General features: G+C 36.7%; 1 protein-coding gene across 3 annotated transcripts in view; it reads left to right on the top strand.

Moving 5' to 3' along the window:
- LOC123870222 (protein TANC2) overlaps positions 1–21,613 on the top strand; it is a 300,070-nt gene that overhangs the window by 12,831 nt on the left and 265,626 nt on the right. For 2 of the 3 annotated variants that reach the window (XM_045913431.1, XM_045913433.1), the window contains exon 2: positions 12,806–12,848. The exons of the other annotated variant lie outside the window; for it this stretch is intronic. The gene's annotated coding sequence lies outside the window, so the exon portion shown is untranslated. The remainder of the gene's footprint in view (positions 1–12,805; positions 12,849–21,613) is intronic. 3 annotated transcript variants of the gene reach the window in all.

Below are 21,613 nucleotides of genomic sequence, written 5' to 3' on the forward strand. Positions count from 1 at the left end.
GTACAGACTTGGAATACATCCCGGAGAAGGACATAGGCTACTTTTTATCCCGGAAATCAAAGAGTTCCTACGGGATTTTAAAAAGACAGAAATCCACGCGGGCGCAGCCGCGGCTATCCTCTAGTTGTAATTTAATTTTATGTCATCTTTTATTTATTAGTGAATGAAAGTGAACATTTTACACCAAACTTTGTAGACCAAAGCGTTAGGTAAAAACTGAGACTGATATTTGCAATTTGCAGCCCAAATAGACCGTAATTTGAACTAGGACTGACAGGACTTTCATCTTAAATTATGGAAAAATAATGTTTGTATGTCTGTTATTTGTTATTGGCGCTTGCGTGAAGATAATCTATCTTCCACGGGTTTTCCGCAATATGCCGAGGTATTTTATTTTCTGGTCAGGCTTTAATATTATTAAACAAATCAATCAAAAACTGGATAAAGTTACGAACTGAAATTCACGATCAAACAGTATAAACAATTAAAAGTATAATAACTCATCTGTCCACCCAATTAGCGTTGGGGAAATAAATTTGTCGACGGAAGAGCAAATTTTGTTGCTGTTACTGACGTAGCTTGTTGCAATGACAAATTAGTTGCGTTGTTGAATGACGCATCCAGTGTCGCATTTTTTATATTGGAGAGGTCATTGTTTGCTATTTTGTGACCTCAAATGACGCGCCGTGATAGCCTAAGAGCCATTACGCACGGTTGACTATGCCGTTAGAAGCTATAATTTATAGTATGAAAGTCGCCGCGACTGCATAGGTACTAGTCACGGAGTAGAATCTGGTTATCTGTGGTAAAAGTCGATTAAAGGTATGGCAGGCCGTAAAATAAATGAAAAAAGCATCGATGAAAAAAGGTATTGCCTTGGCAGTTATAAGTCGTGTCAAATTTGTAGGGTTCCTTAATTACCCCAAGAGTGCCTAGCCTAAATTACTAAGCCTCTGCTGTCTGTCCGTATGCCTGTGTATCTGATCTGAATTTTTACAAAATCTGCATTTCTATTTGCGCTATAAGGACAAATATTAAAAATTTCAAAATGGCCACCAAGGAAATTAAAAAAAATTAAAAGTGTTACTTCTTGTACAATGGTACGGAATCCTCTGTGTGCAAGTCCGACTAGCACTTCACCGGTTTTTCATATCGATCGCTATACTTACACACATAATACTTAATCTCAACCGCGACGCGCAGTGAGATGAGGCCTGAGTGCCTATGTAAAAGGACCTCGGATGGATTTGAAACTAGTCGGGCTTACATCGACTAAATACGTGAGTATAGCCGTAACAACCAAACAGATACACAGTACATAATAATTACTAGGTATATTATATCTAATCGTATAAAGTACGCATTTTATTTTCCCTATATTCTATTCAAAGCGTACACTGCGTAGTTACTCGTAGGTACATTGAATTTTCGGCTCGTCAAATTTCAAGTGAATTGACGCAAGGTTTGCACAGAGAGGCTCGCATGGCAGGCTGGCATGAAGCCATCAATATCGGATGCCGCAAAATGTCGCCGATCTATTTTGTGTCGCGCGCCGCCCAACCTGTCCACTGCAAGTGCAGGGTAACCAGTAACCACTGCAAAAACCACTGGAAAATGAACTTTCGGAAAATGACCTTTTTTATACTAATAAAAGCTTGCTCTTGAAGAAAAGTTCGCAACCTTAGATTTTATAATAATACTAGCTGATGCCCCCGACTTCGCCCGCGTGGATTTAGGGTTTTTGAAATCCCGTGGGAACTCTTTGATTTGAAAAAGTATTCTATGTTACTCTCCGTGATCCGTCCGTTCAACTATTCTATTCCAAAAAAATTGGCAAAAGAAAAATAAAACAGACTTCTAAAACCACAAACACTAAAAAGTAAAAAGTAATAAATAATTTTTGTTTAGCTACACGTGTAATGTACCTAGGTATGAAGTCGAGCGAGCATATTAAAACAAAATTAGAAATCCAAGAGTTAAGCTCGCCCTTTTCAGTGGCCCCACTTTACTATAATATGCTATGCCCAGTTAAAACCCTACTGTTTATTACTAAGCTATTACACTGATCGCGAGCAATTTGCTCTTATCCATTGAGGAGTTCTGTTCTCCATCTCCGAAGATATTCATCAGATCTTCACCAAATTTATATGGGACCACCTGCACAGTATACCCTTTCAAACAAAAAAAAAAATCTAAATCGGTCCAGGGGCCTTTGAGTAATCGGGGAACATACATAAAAAAAAAAAAATAAAAAAAAAAAAAAGAAGTCGGTTAAAAATCAAGTCGATTGGTTGCTTAGTTAGGGTACCTGAAGGAAGGTCAAAAGGTTAAGTATAATATCAGTATAGATTGCATAGTATATTGATACTATAAATGGTAGCTACGAGTATTATAGTAGCTAACAGCTGCAACTTCGTTCGCGTTTTAAAAAGCCCATGAGAAAGAACTCTTTGATTTTCCATTATAAAAAGTAGCCTATTTCACTCTCCAGATCTTTAACTATACTAAAGCAAAAAAATCGTCACATGTCAAAAGAACAAACTAACAAACCAACAAAGAAACAAACTCATTATCATTTCATTCATTAATTGAACTATATATATTTTCGCTGACTTAAAGTAAATAAGTATAAGTAGTATTAACCTTTTAATGCTGCGAATTTTATTTCGCCTTTTCAATCATTTGTTAACTTTTCCACCTTTTTACAACCATGCCGTAAACTTCAAACTTGGCCAATTTTTATAAAATCTTTATATAATATTAGTTTATTCTTATGAAACTAGATGGCGCAACATTTTCACAATATTGCGGTTCAGTTTTAGTACTTAACGAAGTATATACGAATTTAGTTGTAGCATATTGTCAAATCCCGAGGAATCTCTTTTGATTTATTTTTGAAAAATCGTTAGGCCACTAAGTGGAATCAACGATCTATTACTACTGATAAAAATAGAAGTATTTTAAGATAAGATAAGACAAGATCACTTATATGCAGTGTCGCGTCGATAGAAGGAAGGTTGCCCGTGATGATTTATAGTTTTTACATTTCAAAGAAAAAGGCAAATCATATAACTGTCCGTCCGTCTGTCCTTCTATCGTGTCTGTCAAGAAAACATAGAGGGTACTTCCTTTTGACTTAGAATTATGAAATTTGCCAGCACAAGTAAAGAAAAATTCCGAAAACTTTGAATTTGTGGTTATATGACAGAAAAATTAAAATGTGCTCAAGAACAAATAAATAATTAGTATTTTCAAAGTCAGATAACTAACTGTACCATGTGGGGTAGGTATCATAATAATATGAAAGGGCTTTCTTTCTTTATTTTTATGCATACTGCATAATAGTTTTTTGTTTTTCCTGCAAAATGTCGGAATAATACCCAAGTACGAAACCCTCGGTGCGCGAATCTGACTCACACTTGGCCGGTTTTTAAATGATATTGCTGCCAAAGTTTAAGGTGTTAGACTACACACCGTCAATGTGTAGTTTAACACTGTAATATTATGTAAAAAACATGTTATTTTTCTGAAAAATACTTATCTGTATTTATGTAGAAAAAACAACCCCTATCCACAAATCGAAAGCGCACCCTTAGATCTTCCGCACCGCGTGACAGCAAAATGTGGCTTTTAACTCAAACGAGGCCTTTTGATGTGTGATCCCGCGTACGGAAGAAATTACAAAATTAAGGGATACATTACATTATGAGTACGTTCAGTCGTGCACCCAGTGTTTACCTACTGTAAACATGCCCTTTGATGATACGTCTACACACACACACACACATAATAATATAAATTAGGTATTTCTTTGAATGAACTATTTGTAGCTATTTATTAACCGACCGAAAACCGAAAATTTCATTCTGGACTTTTCTTGTTCTTTTTAACCCCCGGCCCAAAAAGAGGGGTGTCACAAGTTTGACTTGTGTATCTGTGTATCTGTCTGTGGCATCGTAGCTCCTAAACTAATGAACCGGTTTTAATTTATTTTTTTTTTTGTTTGAAAGGTGGCTTGATCGCTAGTGTTCTTAGCTATAATCCAAGAAAATCGGTTCAGCCGTTTGAAAGTTATCAACTCTTTTCTAGTTATTGTAACCTTCACTTGTCGGACGTGTTATAAATTTTTAATTTACACTAATTGTGTAACTATCCTTTTGACTAAACTAAAAGAAATACAAAATTTAATACATAGATAGGTACAAGTGTAAATTAAAAATTTATAACACCCCCGACAAGTGAAGGTTACAGTAACTAGAAAAAAGCTGATAACTTTCAAACGGCTGAAACGATTTTCTTGGATGATAGCTAAGAACACTCTCGATCAAGCCACCTTTCAAACAAAAAAAACTAAATTAAAATCGTTTCATTCGTTTAGGCGCTACGATGCCACAGACAGATTACACAGATACACACGTCAAACTTATATCACCCCTCATTTTGGGTCGGGGGTTAGTAAAAAATAGGGTCGCTAGGTGGTAACCACGAAGTAAGTAATCACAAATTAATGGTTTTCGGATTTTTCCTTTACTTGTGCTATAAAACCTACCTACCTGCCTTTCATGATTCTAGGTCAACGGGAAGTACCCTATAGGTTTTCTAGATAGACATGATAGCCCGACAGGCAGACAACAAAGTGATCCTATAAGGGTTCCTTTTTTCATTTTGAGATACGGAACTCTAAAAAAGCAAATTAAAGAATGAAATAACTGTATAGCCGTCCTCGTGTCCCCACAGCACTTTAATTTCCTCAATCAATTGGATTGGTCTCTGTGTTTTCATCCCCTCGACAGAGTAAATATTTATTTCACAGCCGCCTCCGCCCACGTGGGGCTTATCGCTTTCGTTACATTTATACAGACTCATACAGGATTATCCTATACGAGCTCTGTGATGACTTGCAATATCGTTTCAGTGTTTTTATATAATGTTTTTTTACCCACTGCCACTCAGTATATCAAAAATATTATACAACTCCAGACAGGCAACGGTGACCGTTGCCTATCTGTCTGTGATATCATTATGATCAACCAATCGCCAGCTTAGTATCAGAGCACGGGCGTCTTTTCAGAATTATTAGAAGAGTTTGGTCGAAAGGTTTGGTTGGTTAGAGAGTATATCCCACTAATATTATAAAGGCGAAAGTTTGTATGTGTGTGTGTGTGTGTGTGTGTGTGTGTATGTTTGTTACTCCTTCACGCAAAAACCATTGGACGGATTTAGCTGAAATTCAGAATGGAGATAGATAATATCCTGGATTAGCACATAGGCTACTTTTTATCCCGGAAAATCCAAGAGTTCCCACGGGATTTCAAAAAACCCCGTATTTCGGAGAGTGTGCACAGGAACTTTTCGATCTTGTCCCCCCTTCACCATTTTATCACCGAACCGCAAGACGTCGGGCGAGTTTCCATCCTTATGTCGTCGACATTCCATCTACACGCACAAAACGTTTTGCGTCTTCATTCCTCATACGCATGGCTAAGGTTTGGAATACTCTTCCGCGATCTGTGTTTCCTACCAATTACAATCTGGGTATCTTTAAAACAAGAGTGAATAGGCACCTTCTAGGTAAACGCGTCCCATCTTAGACCACATCATCACTTTCCATCAGGTGTGATTGTGGTCAAGCGCTTACCTATAGTGAATAAAAAAAAAAAAAAACCTAAATCCACGCGGGCGAAGTCGCGGGCATTGGCTAGTTAAATTAAAATCTATCACAGGTTTTCTACGGAAAATTATTTTATTATCACTCAGAGAAGCAGCAATGTAGAACCAACCAATTTCAAATGAGCTCGGTGGCTATATTCAGTGTTAGACACTGATTTAGAAAATCACCTCGCTTGTCCTAAAGCCACCTGGGTCTAGGGAAGGCCTATGTCTAGCAGTGGACGTCCACAGGCTGATGATGATGATGATGATGTATTTTTTTTGTGTGTGTTATACCTACTTATTTCAGCAACTTGAAGGCAATTGAGTTTATGATTTCCTAGCTGATGCCCGCGACTTCGTTCGCATGGATGTAGTTTTTTAAAAATCCTTCTTTCTTTGATTTTCCGGGATGAAAAGTAGCCTATGTGCTAATCCAGAGTATAATCTATCTCCATTCTAAATTTCAGCCCAATCCGTCCAGTAGTTTTTGCGTGAAGGAGTAACAAACATACACACACACACACACACACACATACAAACTTTCGCCTTTATAATATTAGTGTGATGATAAATCAATAATAACATTTCATTCAAAAACAAATCTCTTTTCCTTTAAATTTAAAATGCTCTTATAAATAATTTGATTGCTTTTACTTAACAAGTTCTAACCATTGTAAGAAGCCGCAGTGCCAGAAATTGGGGTAGCTGAGTAATAAATAATGCATAAGCTTAGGATCGACTTCCTTCGTAACCCCTTTTCCATCAGACAATGGAAATATTTGTCCTCTTGAAGAAAATAGGTCGTATTTTCTATATATATAAGTACTTACTACGTTCCTTGGTTCTTGAGAGAATGAAAAACGTGTTGAAAAGAATGCTCAATTATTGTCAATAGATAGCGCTATTTTCATTTTACCATGCACTGAAGATGATTACGAGTAGGTCATACAATTCAAATTCTTGGGATTCCATACTTTTCGATACGATATCAAATAGGTAATTTCTATAATACTAGCTGATGCCCGCGACTTCGTTCCCGTGGATATAGGTTTCCGAAAATCCAGTGGGAACTCATAGATTTCCGGGATAAAAAGTAGCCTATATATCCAGGATATAATCTATTTCCATTCCGAATTTCAGCCAAATCCGTCTTTCTTGCGTGGAACTTTTTTGCGTGAAAGAGTAACAAATATCCATACATCCATCCATTCATCCATCCATACATACAAACTTTATTATATTTACAATATTAGTAGGACATGAACATAGTTAATATAATTTTACAAGAAGCATACTTGTATTCTATCTCATGTAATCCTAAATTACTGGCAAAAGATCGTAAAATGTTGTACGATATTTTCAGCTTCACCTTCAAAGCTACTTTAGAAAAACCAGCCAAGTGCGAGTGAGACTCGCGCACCGAGGGTTCCATACTCGGGTATTTTTCCGACATTTTACACGATAAATCAAAAACTATTATGCTTAGAAATAAATAAAAATCTGTTTCAGAATGTACAAGTAAAGCCCTTTCATATGATACCCCACTTGGTATAGTTATCTTACTTTGAAAATTGAAACACATTTAATTTTTTTTTACCACAAAACGGTTTTAGATTTATTCCTTTACTTGTGCTATAAGACCTACCTACCTGCTAAATTTCATGATTCTAGGTCAACGGGAAGTACCCTATAGGTTTTCTTGACAGACACGACGACGCACGGACGGACAGACAGACAGACAGACAACAAAGCGATCTTATAAGAGTTCCGTTTTTCCTTTTGAGGTACGGAGCCCTAAAAATGCTAGTTTTCCAAGTCTCTAAACCAATAAGATGGGCACAGAGGTAGTTCGTATCCTAAAGACGGATATCTATTTCTACTTCAGATACTTTTAATCTCGGAAAATTTCCACTAAGAATTTCCAAAGGGATTTTAAAACCTAAATCCAATCGGATGAAGTTGGGGCTATCATCTAGTGAGTAGGCAGCTAATAAATAACGCTGACATAATTTGCCGTAACTAGTTTTACCCTAACTCATCGAAACATAAAATGGCCTTTTAAGCTAGAGATGGACCATTTCACAGGTAGCTTATGAAAAATCACAAGAAAAATCTTTCATAATATTATGTAACACTTACTATCTCACAAGCCTGTGAAAAATCACAAAACAAAATTTCACATTATTTAAAAAATAAGAATTTGATAGGTACGTTTAACTCCGTTTTTTTCTCGCGTGTAATAGCTAATACGCTAAAGAACGCGCGAGTAAGAACATTCGCATTGCTGCATGTGTAAACATCCTGTTACAATAATGTAGCATACAATCATTTGCCAATTGCCACGTTTCAAGAAAAATTGGTGAAAAACCATCTGAGTGAGTGAGTGAGCCCACCGATTGTGTAGCAAAAAAGTATTCATAGTAATTAGCAAATTCTGCCTCCTCATTGGCTGTGAAAAAATGTGAACAGCAGATTCAACCAATCAAGGGGCAGAATTTGATGTCGATTACGATGAATGCATTTTCTTTCTCTTACACAATCAGGGGGCTGAACTATAAACCTTGCACCGTAAAAGTGCAATAATCAAAAAATAGCCCGTGAAATCACTGTGAAAAAAAAATCACCCAATGAAAATGATTTCCAAGTAGCAACAATGCCCATCTCTAGTTTTAACTCAACAACATACTTTCATTATAAGCTCGTAACTACCTATTTACATAGTTGAATGAACTTTCCGATGAGCTACGTAGGTAATCTAGCTCCATAAAATGACGTCATCGTTATCGGACGAGCGTAGTGTCAGTTCGTTCGGAAATTTCATTTGTCACCGGCTGCTGCGGCCACTAACCTTTACTAATACAAGTACACTGGACTTGCGATTGCCGACTTGTTTAAGAAGCAACTTGATTTTCAGCATTTTGGCGCTGATAGTAGTAGCAGAGAGCGTCATTTGAGCGCACTTGGAACTAAATGTTAGTGATGCGACATTTGTGAACATAATATAAACACGATTACTATTTGGCACAGTCTCAATTTTGATAACTGGTACGCTTCGAATCGGCAAAAAAAATATCTGTCATTTTTATGCCTTACCTCTTCTAGCGTACTTGTAAATGTCCATTTCATTGGTTCTGACAGTGAGCTGGTCGATTTTACAATTAACTTCCCGTTATACATTCATTCCAATGAACTGGTATGGAACTAAATGAATTCAGTTGAACATTTTTCGAATTTAGTTTTAGCTTGATGAACGAGATGTGCAAATATTAATATTCAATAAAAAATGGTATTGCCAGACAAATTAGAAAATAATTCATTTAGTAACAAATTATTTTTTTGGTTTTGGTACAGAGTTAGCTTATATCCCGGAAAATCAAAGAGATCCCATGGGATTTTTTAAGACCCATCCGTTTAAACGATTTATATGAAATTTGGTACCGAGGAAGCTTGCGTCCCTGTACATAGGCAACTTTTTATCCCGGAAAATCAAACAGTTCCCATGGGATCTTTAAAAACCTATATCCACGCGGACGAAGTCGCGAGCATCCTCTAGAAAATGATTTTAACAAAAATCACCATATTCTTTCGAATTAACGCAACGTCCCCAAACGTCGAAAAAAATCAACATTTTTACGGCGTAATAATATCAATCAGAGTCCTTGCAAATTTAGAACCAGCGATATAAGTAAATGTATTACTAGATGCGGCGTTTCATAGTATAGGTCAACATGTTCCAGTGAACACCAGTGAACTATCGTAATCCGCTTTAAACGCAGTCCGTTTGTAAAAATTAAACTTGCGCGATAACTGAAAGTCATTTACCTATTATTCACGATCTTCTTCTTCTTGATCTTATCCCACGCTGTGTGGGGTCGGTATAACGTCTTTTTCTTTCACTCATTTCTGTCATAACTTTTTTTAAAGAATATGAGCCATGCTAATCATGACTAATACTCCCCTTTCCCCTCCAATTAAGCGTAAAGCTTGTGCCAGGAGTGGGTACGACAATAGTGCAACGGGTGGGGGTCGAACCGCTGTCCTTTCGGAAGTTAAGTAGTCCGCTCCTCAAAAGTTGAGCTATCGAGACATTACATGCCCATACCACCCAAATCTATTCCCCTTCATCTTTTCTATTACATTATTCACGTTATCATACTTGAATGATGCAGGTAGCTTTAGTCCTATAATCTGTTTTAAATTATCTATCTTTGTAGAAACGGACTTTGTCTTTCGCATTACCATTGACGGATGTAGGCCTTAAAAAGCGCCGAATCTAGTGGCACATTTATATTTGCGGTTAGAACACAATTTGTCTCACGAGAGCAACCACTGATGACAAACCCCGAACGCCAAATTTCATTTTCCATTCATGCGTACGCCTTTCATTATTCGCCGGGCGCGTATGCCTTAATAGTATGTAAATGAGCGCGCATTGAATACAATTCAGTGTCTTTTGTTTTAGCTGAATGATTGAAATACCTACTCGAAAAATGAGGTAATATAATTATATAACTATATTGTATTGCTGCAGGCGTTACCTACTTTGCGGAAATCCATGATATCTAAGGAATAAAAACCCTGAAAAAGACAAATCTGTACGGTACAACATACGGTACAGCAAGCGACATGCACCGCCCGCCCTCCCACTGCTAAGCATGCAGGAAAAGCCAGCCACCACGCAATCCCCCAGTACCACACGCAACACCACACAAATTTACCAGAACACACTCGATGCACGTTTCACTCCAACACCGGAGCATCCTCAGGAGATGTAGGCCTTACAATGCTCAATTGCAAATATGTACCATACAGATTTGCTTTTTGCAGCGGATTATAGCAAATTTAGGTTTTTATTTCTTGGATTGGACTATAACCTATGCCATAAATTTTGCTGCAAGGATTGGGACAAATTCCATACCTTCAATCTTCTGTTGACGATAGACGAAAGGCTCGTAAAACCACGTCCCTATTATTAACCCCCGACCCAAAAAGAGGGGTGTTATAAGTTTGACGTGTGTATCTGTGTATCTGTCTGTAGCATCGTAGTTCCTAAACTAATGAACCGATTTTAATTTAGTTTTTTTTTGTTTGAAAGGTGGCTTGATCGATATAGTGTTCTTAGCTATAATCCAAGAAAATCAGTTTAGCCGTTTGAAAGTTATCAGCTCTTTTCTAGTGACTGTAACTTTCACTTGTCGGGGATGTTATAAATTTTTAATTTACACTTGTTATTATTTTACACTCTAATTTAATTTTCGAGACCGATTCTCATCATGTTGTAAAATTACAGTATAACTCTTCACCACAATAATATGATTCCCGACTTAGCTCACACTTCTCCCAAGAGATATAATATAATATGAAAGGATGAGATCTAAATCTATCAATAGCCGTAATACAACTCAAGTTGGCGTCTTGAGACTGAGATAAGTCTATTGAGTCTCTAAGGAGCCATCTGTTACCATCAATACATCAGATATAAATCTTTGAATTGACATCATCCAATCCATTACGCGATTGTGTTCTGTTATTGTAAAATCCTTACAATAAAGTTCAAAGTTCAAAGAGCACAAGTGTAAATTAAAAATTTATAACACCCACGACCAGTGAAGGCTACAGTAACTAGAAAGGAGCTGATAACTTTCAAACGGCTGAACCGATTTTCTTGGATTATAGCTAAGAACACTCTCGATCAAGCCACCTTTCAAACAAAAAAAAACTAAATTAAAATCGGTTTATTAGTTTAGGAGCTACGATGCCACAGACAGATACATAGATACACAGATACACACGTCAACACCCCTCTTTTTGGGTCTGGGGTTAAAAACTGAATATCATCATCATCATTGTCAACCGATAGACGCGCCCGTGACTGCCAACGCTACTCTTTATAGTGACAGACAGACACACTTTCGCATTTATAGTAATATTATCGTATGAATTTGACAATGCCCACGACTTTATCAGCGCGAATTAAAGAATTAAAAATCCCTTGGGAATTTTATTTTTCCCGCCTAAATATAAATGATAAAATGGCATAGGTAATGATAAAATGTAGCCTATGTCATTCGCCAGATCTTTAAATGTATCCAAAAATAATATATAGATAATTAAATACATAACGGTGCGTATGCAAAATTAGAGCCTCGATAGCTCAACGGTTGAGGAACGGACTGAATTTAATCTACGTTGGGTGTTATTAAACGACAAACAAAGGAACAAACACTTTCGCCTTTCGCATTTATAATATAGTGGGGTTTTTAAGGAAGTACTTCCTTTATCAGAGCTAAGTAAAAAGTTTTTCCTTTGATCCCTATTCCTATGATCCCTATTCCTATGATCATATTATACTCATTACTGGTTCGGATAACATACTCTTAGTTCCCAAATATCCAATACGCAACGAGAACCCCGCACTGAAAGCCGCATCAAAGAAACTTTTCTGTTGGTTTTAACAAGGGGATGCCTATAGAGTATAGACTAAAGAGGCCTTTATAAAATACTACTTAGATGATGCCCGCGAATCCATCCCTGTAAGTTTCGGTTTTTCGAAAATTCCTGAATTTTGGAACTCGGCAAAATGCGAATCAGACTCGCGCACTGAGGGTTCCGTACTCGGGTATTTTACCAACATTTTGCATGATAAATCAAAAACTATTATACATAAAAATAAATAAAAAACTGTTTTAGGATGTACAAGTAAAGCCCTTTCATATGATACCCCACTTGACAGACAGACAGACAACAAAGTGATCCTATAAGGGTTCCGTTTTTCCTTTTGAGGTACGGAACCCTAAAAATGAACTCCAAGATGTTTATGAATAAAAATACTTAGAAGTCATCATAGATGTTCTATTTCACGAAGACCGTTTGGCTATGTTAGTGTGAATGCACGAAAAACCTCGTTCACACAGGCTGCGTAAGTGTTGCGTAAGCGTAGACGTAGCGCGTACCATTGCGTTGTAATGTATGGAACTGTATGAAACATGACATACTGCTTTTTATGAATTTAATAATAATCACACTTTGTTGTAATTTATAAGTTAACCCATAATTAAAAGGTGTAACGGGATACAATGTAACAAATAAAACTCTGTAAATTGTCGCAGAGAACAAAAGCCTGGTCGTTAATTAAGAAATATTTTTGTTCCAGGAACCCGGGAGATTTATATTTCGAACGAAGCCATTTTCTGATTGTAAGCCATAATATTTTTTTTTATGATTTTACTTTTAATTAATCCAAGCATACTATGCATAGTCCCTCCATACATTACTATAAATAATGTTAAGATAATAATATTATGTCCGTCTGTCTTACCTTTTCAGTGTTTAACCGATTAACGAGTCTTGAGTCATGAAGAAATTCGTCTTAGAGATGATTTGCAAAGCTACAAGCAAACTAACTCTGAGACGAATTTCAGGCGATTTTTTTTGCGAAGGATCAGCTTGGCTGTCCAGTGCGGAGATATAGCCAGTATTCTGCCATTCATTGCGGGCATGATTTATACTGTAGGTACCTCATTAGCAAAGGCTAGCTTTAAGTTTGTGTACAAAATAAAATTGATCATCTTATTGCAGCGTGTATTGCAAATAGCTCTACATAAAATCAAGTGAGTAAATTGTGGGCCAAAACTAGTTAAAAATATATTGTAACGTGTTCTTTATTAAATGAAACTGTGTAACTTTGGTTTTACGTTTCACTAGTTGCGAGAATTTCTTTTGACATTCGTTCCTTACAGAATTAATGTTTTATTCATTTTGGAAATACAGAGAAAATTCGATATATTTATTTACAGGTTGTCTTGAATTCGACAAAACTTTTTCACCGTCACGCATCACTTCATACGACCAAATAGATCGAATTCACCCACTGCACAAGTTTAATATCAGTGTTCTACTTAGTTGACGCCAACTATACCTATGCAACATTAGCGAATACCCGGCGTGTGGCTACTACGCTAAAAAAAGAATGTGTAGTAATGCATTGTTTTAGTAGTCTACAACCATCTTCGCATTATTGCCTTTCTAATGAAACCGGTTTGGGGCACATCGGTTGGATGGTTTAAAAGTCTATAACGAACATAAGTAGAAACATTTTTTGGGTTTTATAAGGATGACGGTGCATTGTTCCTGTTATTGAATTTTTTTGTTGTTTCTGTTATTTTATTTTTCGTTATTTCTGTTATTTTATTTTTTAAACATTTTTTAATGGTAATAATGAGATAATAAATAAATAATAGAGTACCTATATGGTACATTAGGTACCAGGAACCCATAAAGCAGGTGAAAGTAAAGTAAAGGCTCCCGGAAGCAATTGAAACGGCTGCGTTATAAAGAACATTCGCGTTAATCTACTCTAAATGTGTCTCTGGTGTCGCGTTTCGCTTCTTCGGGAACTGATAACATAAATTTTTCCTAAAGTAGATACCATAGATACGTATTTATCCATACTTCCACATCCATACTTGATATTATAAACGCGAAAGTGTGTCTGTTTGTTTGTCTCTCTGTCTGTTTTTTGACTCTGAATTGAATTAACAGACAGACGGACGGACGGAGGGGCGGCCGCGGCAGCGGAGTCTTAGCAATAGCGTTCCTTTAGCACCCTTCGTAATCACGATTACATCAAAGTATAAAGTTCATAAAGTCTAATTTTTTTTTATATCTTCTTCGGAATAGTATTAAAACTTTTTTTTTATTCTTTGTAAAAAAAATGCCAAACGCCATGCATTGCCAGACAGTATCCTGGCAACTGGCAACCCCCTGGCAAACGGCAGACCGGCACCCTTAAACTTTTTAATTCTACGTTTTAGCTCACACACAATATTGTTATTTGTATTTCTAGTTTTAAGTTTAGTTGTTATTTTGTAGAATTAACATCAATTGTACCTATTCTTTATTGTGCTTTTGTGGAGCTAAATAAACTTTTATTTACCAAGCATTATTATTTATTTATTATTTGTCGTAAGATGTTTTACACCTATTATCTCCCAAAACCACCATGATCTAAACTTCATAGTTGCTGATCGTTCCTCCCAGTGTTGGGGACAATACGCAGAAAAACTTTCAGCTTTTATAAAATAACGAAGGCCTCGCACGCGCTGGCTCTTAGTCCATAACCTCTATTAAAGCGCCTCATACATATAGGACTGAGTTAATTTAAAAATTATAAATTAGCTACTTGACTCTACCAGTAATCGAACCCGAGACTTCCCAGGAGAATACAAACTGCCGTGCCTTACAGTTTGTCAAATAGAGTAGCTACCAAGATAATCCTAATCTCCGAACTATAGTCTCGAGGGACGTCAAAGATTACAGTAGGTACATCAAGTGCTCAAAGTAACCTCTCAGAGGCCCTCCGGTAGATGAGCTGTGTACTAAATAATTAATAAGTTGCCCGTTGGACGCATTTACACCGACATTAATCCCGGCTACATAGTTATTATACAAAGGAATTGTTTTTAATCCAATGTAATAATATAAATGCAAAAAATTGTGTATATCTGTTTGATATAATCACACGTTTGCATGGCGGCCATTTTCAAATTCGCCATCTTGGTTTTTTACACACAGTCTGTGAAAAATTTCAACTCTTTACCTATTACGGTTCATGATAATTACCTACTTCACGAGATACCTACAGCCCTATGACAGAGACAGACAGACAGCGTTGGTTTAGTAGTAGGTGATAGGGTCTAAAAATTAATAAAATAGGTAAACCGTGTGATAAACAACCGTTGTTATTAGATTTCTCGAAAGTTGGTGACAAAAAGGTTGAGTAATTAATTTTGAAAAAGGGAAGAAGAGATGAACGATTCAATTTATCATCGAGAATAATGAATGATGAAAAAGTAATGATCTCCTTTAAAACATGAATAATTAATCGTGACATAATTTAAAAATTCGGACATACAGCTACATCACACTATCACATCACACTAATATTATAAAGGAGAAAGTTTGTATGCGTGTGTGAGTGTGTGTGTGTGTGTGTGTGTATGTTTGTTACTCCTTCACGCAAAAACTACTGGACGGATTGGGCTGAAATTTAGAATGGAGATAGATTATACCCTGGATTAGCACTTAGGCTACTTTTTATCCCGAAAAATCAAAGAGCTTCCACGGGATTCAGAAAAACCTAAATAAACGCAAGCGAAGTTGCGGGCATCGGCTAGTATTTACATAACTCTGAAAAGTCTGAGGCCGAACATCGAACCGCGTACCCCCCAAATAGGAAGTCTAAGAACCACTAAGCCCTCATATTGAAAATCTATAGTTCAACCGAAATAATCATTTCTTTACTTCAATCTTACCTTTGTTTGGTTTGAAAACTAGCATTTGTCTATACCGCGATTACCACAAGTTTATAAACACACACTGCTCCAGTAGATTTATGGCATGTTTTAATGTTCTTATTGGCGTTCACGCTTAGTCGGTAGTGGGAGTTAAGTGGTTGTTTGGGCAGGTGACGGAAGGCTTTGATGAATGTTCGCGGCGCGTGATGTTTATCGAAATATTAGAGAATATTATTACGTTAGCATGTAAGTGTTTATGCTAAAACTCGCATTATATTACTTACAGGGCGTAAACAGGACGCTAGCAAAGACAAGTGATAATACTATGATTACTGATAGAAGAAAACTACGATTTTTTTTGAAAATCCTGTATTTTTAAAAGCTCACAATCTGATAGGATACCATAGAAAAAAAAACTACGATATTTTTTGAAAATACTGTATTTTTTAAAGTTCACAATATACCTATTGCAAATAAAAGTATGACTGACGCTAGAGGTCAATGAATGTTCCGTAAATAGCTTGCACGCTACATAATGTGGGTTCAAAAAATAACAAATCACTAAAACTACAAGATAAGACAAATAGTTATTGGCATTGGATAGTAATAACGCTAAGTTTTTGCTCTAGTTACACCAAAAACCTCTACAAAAATAAAAATTTACAAATAAGTCCAATAAATAGTTTTCGAGAAATGGATAGATTTAAAAAAACATGCATCGCGAGAAAATCTGCAAGCCTGAAAGTTCTCCATAATCTTCTCTATCAAGTCCGTCAAACCTTGTACTTGTTCGACAAGGAAGCTTGTGCCTGAGCACAAGCTTCCTTGTCGAACAAGTACAAGTGGGTCGGCGATGGGTTGTCTTTACACACCTTTTGAGAACATTATAAACTCTCAGGCATGCAGATTTCCTCACGATGTTTTCCTTCACCGTCAAAGTTGATATTTAATTTCTTAGCTCACCACTCATAGACTGCTAAACTATAGTCCCTCCCCTAAGCCCATAAGAAGGATAATATAGAGAAAAATAAAAACCGCAGCACTATATAAGTGGCCATCAAGGGATCCGTGTTTTCACTTAGCCACTTCCCAAAAATCTTATTACGAAGGGCTTTCTGTTGGCTCGGCGTCTATGAATAACACAGCATTGTTGAATAAACTATGGCTGGCCTTTGCTTGGTTGTATTACAGTTAGGGCTTGGTCGCAAGCAACGCGTGACGCCCGCGACGTCTCTTGAACTCCAAAGAGGTGATTTCTAGGTGTTTGACTGGTATTTGGTTCGTGTATAGCTACACATATGAAATGTGGCTGCATGGCGCGATGTCATCTGCCAAAAATATTTATCTCAACCATTACAAAGCAAAAAGTTATTATTTTTAAACTTTCAAAACTTAGAGTTTCCTTGAAAAAGTTAAAAATAATCATGTTTTTCCATTCATCACACGCGATCAACCCACTACTGAGCACGGATCTCCTCTCAAAATGAGAGAGGTTTAGCCATCACACTGTCCAAGTGAGGGTTGGCAGATTTTACACACCTTTAAGAGCAATATAGAGAACTTTCAGAACTCAGAGAACTTTTTCCATTACTCAAAAATTGAATAAATTGTATCTGAATTTGACTATTACTTAAATTATAGGGACTGTATGAAAGCTGCTAATGAATGTCACGCTCTACAGGTTTGTAATTTTCAAAAAAACAGTTGTCGTTTCGTATCGCTGTCGTAGTGCGGTTAGTATGAATTCTGAAGTCCTGTTGACTTGTAATAGTGTTAAGTGCTGCAGCAGTGGCGTATGTAATTGTTTGAATATGATGACTTTATCTATTTTTAATGATTTTAAACTTATTTCGTGGTTTAACGACAAAATAAAGTCAGCAATTTAATCGTGGTATATAGCCATTGTCTACAATTTATTGAATCTATTTTTGCCGCGATATGGCAGAGCTTTAAGTGTGACTTCTTGTCCAGTTGCAGCCACCGTCAGACATACGCGTTTTGTGTGATCAGGCCTTTATAATTTCCGCACAAATTATCTAGCCGCAAGTAATTTCAGACCACAGAAGGGTTTAAGCTCCGCTTACATTATCGTATTACTGTTTTAATGTTTTGTAAATTGTATGGGTCTTCAGATTATGAGGATATACGTATTATGGTCAGCAATAAATTTTATGTTATGGTTCTCTCAAAATGAGAAGGGCAATAGCCCATCATGCCAGGCAAGTGCGAATTGGCAGACTTTACCTTTGACAACATTATGGAGAACTGTCAGGCATGCAGGTTTCCTCACGATGTTTTCCTTCACAATTAAAGCAAGTGATATTTTAATTGCGTAAAACGCACATATCTGCGGAAAGTTAGACATGCGTGTCCGATTTCGTTATAGGTACTCTAAATCCAATGAATATAAGGTCTTTAGCAATATACATAGGTATATCAAATTGATAAAGCATGTTTATTTCATTCCATATTATTATCTACACGTCTTTCCGATTTCGATATTACCCTGAGAAGTTACTCTCAAAGACTTCATCGACAATATTTTGCCATTTCATTGACAATATTTGAGTACCTACATACCTATTCTTTGAAGGGGAAATATTCTGACATTTAACGTAGGCGGTGTATTGAAATGAGACGAGTTTTATTGATATCTACATTTCATATCGAAGTCAGGAAATTCAATGACGCGTAAACTTAGGTTGAGCTTCCAGAGCGTACTGTTAGCTATTGAACATTGGTGATGTAGGTTTTTAAGTAAGAGCGTGGAATTCGCTCCAGCAATGCGCAGGACTTCAATTGCCTTTATACATGGCATAATTTTATATCTAATCTTTGAAAAGAGCAACTGCCGAGTTTCTTGCTGGTTCTTCTCGGTAGGAAAGGCATTCCGAACCAGTGGTAGATGCTTTTGACGATTCAAAAATTGAATATAAAATATTTTGAATTTGAATTTGAATTTTATTCCTTAAGTAACACACAAGTTTTTACGACGTTAAACAATGACGACGATGATTAAATTTTTTCCTTTCCATACAAACCAAACTGGTTTTCAAAAACGTACAAATCTTTAAGCCGGTTTAATTTTGAAATTACATATTTTTACGGAAATCTGACGAATTGTCAGTAGATGTTACTTGATTTTTAAAGATGTAATGCCCCATAACGCCTTTTAACTGACTTCAAAAAAAGGAGGAGGTTCTCAATTCGTCGGAATCTTTTTTTTTTCATACAAACGCATTTGAATAGTAACCAATGATTGGTACGATGTATTTTCACACTCTTGAATCTCATGGCTACCTGCCACTTTATTAGACTTTAAATTCTATACTAGCACATGGCATTATTTCCCCATAGCTTTAATTGATGGACTATGACCCTAAATAAGACTATGTCTATTTCTGCGCCGCTGACGTAATCTTAAAAGGGGGTCAAAGTTAGTTGGGCATTGTAAAGGGACAATTATGTAAATAGAAAATTCCTTATTGGTGGTATTTTTACGGTCCATGTATTTTAAGGTATTTACACACACAACGCAATGCGTAATCCCAACGTTAGCTCTCTAGCATAGCTCTCTACGCTGACCAAGTGCGGATTTAATGACTTTACACACTTTTAATAACATTTTGGGGATTTCTCAGGCATGCAGGTTTCCTCACAATGTTTTCCTTCGATATTTAATTTTAACTGCCTATAACGCAATAGCTCCGAAAAGTTAAAAGTGCGTGCCCGGGATCGAACCCCCGGCCCCCGAATAGGAGGCTGATGTCTTAACCACTAAGCTATCACCACTTTTACTGTTAAGTCTATGTAAAAAATTGGGCACCCGTATAATATAACAGCGATGTTCTATCGTACAGCTTGCTGTCAAAGTCAAGTGGCATCGTCATAGTTCGCCGCAGGTAGGGAACTTGTAACAAAACGTCAAAGCTTTGACGCTAGATAGGCTAAAAACGACTATTTTTCTTTGATTTTACGTCACCATAGCCTATATTTGACATATAGTCGATTCAAACCGAGAATTCCTTCACTCTGACATCGTCGCGACGTCGCGCTCTGTTGCCGTTGCGGTTACGGTAACTGTCTGTCCAGACCTTTAGTAGGGTTAGAGCTATTTTGTTCAGTGACTGTGAAGGCAATATTGCCTCGAATTCTCCATTAGACGGGTATTATTATTACGATGGGGAAGCTCGACTATTCGGGCATTTAATTTTGTTACTTTAAGCGCAATGCGATTTTTTTTTTCTTAGCTAAATCCTAGGGTCTTTGCACATTGCGGAAGATTAAAAACGATACTATGCGTCTTTTCTGAAATGATGCAAAGGAATCTGAACTTTATCTGCTTTGCGTGAAGTACCTTGGTATAATATTTGGGAGGAACAAATTCATGGGAAAGCGAAAAACTTTGTAAGTAGTAAATTGTACACACGGGATTTTTAAAAACCTAATTAGATAAATGCGGATGAAATCGCGGGCATCAGCTAGTGTTTATGTACTTTTTTTATAAATATATTTTCATCATGATCAACCCATTGCCGGTCCACTACTGAGCACGGGTCTCTTCTCAGAGTAAGAAGGGCTTAGGCCATAGTCTGCCACGCTGGCCCAATGCGGATTGGCAGACTTCACACACCTTTGAGTACATATAGAACTCACAGGCATGCAGGTTTTCTCACGATGTTTTCTTTCACCGTGATATTTAATTGCTTAAAACGCTCATAACTGAAAAGTTAGAGGTGAGTGCCTGGGATCGAACCCCCCACTTTCGATTAGGAGCTATACGTTCTTACCCCTAGGCTATTACAGCTTATTATATATAATATTAGGTAAATATATGTTACGTGTAGGTAAGTACGAAATAATCTGCTGAATTTGTATTCAGCAGACTGTTGCCTTTTGAGTTATTTGACTAAAATGTGTTGTCATTAGTTGCTCACTCAGCAAATTCTGACCTCCTGTAACCATTAAGAGGGCTCTCTCCGTCACTCGTTTCATACAATCGTAGTTCCAATTTCATTTGTATATTAAGCAACTAAAGTCCATGAAATTTTGCAGACATATTCTAGAAACTAATATCTATGTCTGTGGTTTTCCAGATTTCTGTTAAAATATTCGGTTTCAAAGTTACGTGGTCTTAAAAATTTTCATACAAATCTTTGAGCCCCTGTAATTTTAAAACTACATATTTTTAGAAAAATCTAAAACACCACAGACACAGATATTAGTTTCTAGAATATGTCTGCAAAATTTCATGAACTTTGGTTGCTTAATATTCAAATGAAATTAGAACTACGATTGTATGAAACGAGTGACGGAGAGAGCCCTGTTAAGTACACTAAAGAGAAATGTTCGCGTGCCGACCACCGATCTCACGGTAGCTCCAAGATACCCAGCTAATGAAGACAAAAACCCTTATCAGCAACGTTATTTGTACAGAGCATATTTTATTACCTGCAATATACAGACTAGGGGTAACTTATTACAAGGATTCATGAATAGCCGTTAATTTTGTAGTAAATTGTTGTTTATTAAATTCATTAAATTAATATTTCGCATTTGGAAAGAGCTATTAATTTCCCGATAAACATAATATTTTGTGCGCCTAGAGCTAGTTTGTTTCGATATTATTTAATAAATATTTTTTCTATGCATACTTTTATAGGGCG

The sequence above is a fragment of the Maniola jurtina genome, chromosome 12 (genome assembly GCF_905333055.1).
Source record: "Maniola jurtina chromosome 12, ilManJurt1.1, whole genome shotgun sequence".
NCBI classification, from domain to species: domain Eukaryota; kingdom Metazoa; phylum Arthropoda; class Insecta; order Lepidoptera; family Nymphalidae; genus Maniola; species Maniola jurtina.